Source organism: Artemia franciscana, chromosome 9 (assembly GCF_032884065.1).
Source record: "Artemia franciscana chromosome 9, ASM3288406v1, whole genome shotgun sequence".
In the NCBI taxonomy this organism is placed as follows: domain Eukaryota; kingdom Metazoa; phylum Arthropoda; class Branchiopoda; order Anostraca; family Artemiidae; genus Artemia; species Artemia franciscana.
The window spans coordinates 30,914,568-30,916,091 of NC_088871.1; the positions used below are offsets into that span (position 1 = coordinate 30,914,568).

Consider the following 1,524-nt stretch of genomic DNA (forward strand, 5'->3'; position numbering starts at 1 on the left):
CCGCGAAATTTCAGCTCGATCCGATAACTCCTTCCCTGTTTTCCAGAAACCACGCATAGCCACTTAATGTTCATGTTCTTTTTTTTTTCGCCACGCCTACAGGTTACAGCCAACATCGGATCTGGGTGTACGAATACTCATTCGACGCGGAATTCTCCGAGTAATTTTCCTGGAAAGTTTCGTCGGAAAATCTTAACCCCCCGATTTTCTAGCTTAGAAAAACCCATTTCCCCATAAGAGCCCATGTTAATTTTTGAAATTAACTGAAGCAGCTAACTTTTTATCGTTTATTTAATAAAATAATCAGTCAAGGTTTCCGTAGTGTAGTGGTTATCACGTCTGCCTAACACGCAGAAGGTCCCCGGTTCGAAACCGGGCGGAAACAGTTTTTTACTGTGATGTGGAAAGTGAAAGTGATTTCTTTGTCGCTTGTGTTTGTTTTACCTGTTTTTTAGATTGTACTTTCTTCAATATTCCTTTTTTCTAGAAAGTTTCCTTTATGCTATAAACACTTTCCTTTCTTTTAATTTCAAATTTTCAAAGTATAGGAATTATTAAATTACATCCACCATGGATTGTAGAAAAACGTACAGAAATAATATGAAAAAAACTTCGTTTTCTTAAAGAGTTAAAGAGGCTGCGTCCCAAAGTCGAACCTTAAAACACACAGGAATTAAGAGAGGCAGTGCCTCTGCCGCCCCCCAAACCCCCCGCTTTTAAAGACTCTTTTGTACAGGTTTTTTGTTGTGGGGGGGGGGGCTGCCGCCCCCCTAACCCCCTGGTCTTGGCTTCGGAAAGGCCCTCTTTTAATTAACAAAGAATACAAAACAAGTTTTTGTTTGCTACCCTACCCCTGCCCCCAGCTCTTAGCTTGTGTGCTCTGTGTCTGGGAAACAGTTTCAATAATTATGTTAAAATGTAAATGGAGTGGTCAACTTCATTGTTACTAATTACTAGTTTCGGCGCAATGGTTCTCCTGTCCTCTTGTGTTTAACATTTTTCGAAGTTATTCCATTATTCATTCATTTCAATTTTTTGTTAATTAAAAGAGGGCCTTTCCGAAGCCAAGAGCGGGGGGTTAGGGGAGCGGCATTTAGTAATAGAAGAATACGGCCCTGGGGATTATGCATCAATTTCAACCTCCACTATCCCCTCGTCTCCCCCTTACAGTTAATTATGTATTTGTCTAAAAGCTCAATGAGAGTTGGCGTGTTTTAGCATTAAAATACAACCTTTGAGGCAATTCACTCCCTCCCTAACTACAAAATTATCGGAAAAACCCATTGTAGATGTTTAAAGCTCTTATATACAAATGTTAGGAATTGAAAATATAAGGGAATTTATCTAAGACAGTAAAATTTATTTAGACCTTAAAAATACCTCAAAGGATACATTTTAATGCCAAAACATCCTAACTCTCATTGAGTTTTCACTTTTATGCAGAATTAATTCGAAGGGAGAGACGAGTGGAGGGTGGTGGCAGAAATTGATGTATAGTCCCCAGGACTGTATACAGGAATTTTC

At 39.0% G+C, this 1,524-nt stretch overlaps 1 non-coding gene across 1 annotated transcript; it reads left to right on the forward strand.

Moving 5' to 3' along the window:
* The first annotated feature begins 312 nt into the window (after positions 1 to 312).
* Trnav-aac (transfer RNA valine (anticodon AAC)) lies at positions 313 to 385 on the forward strand. Its single transcript has one exon. It is a non-coding gene; the product is annotated as a tRNA-Val (tRNA).
* Positions 386 to 1,524: the final 1,139 nt, after the last annotated feature.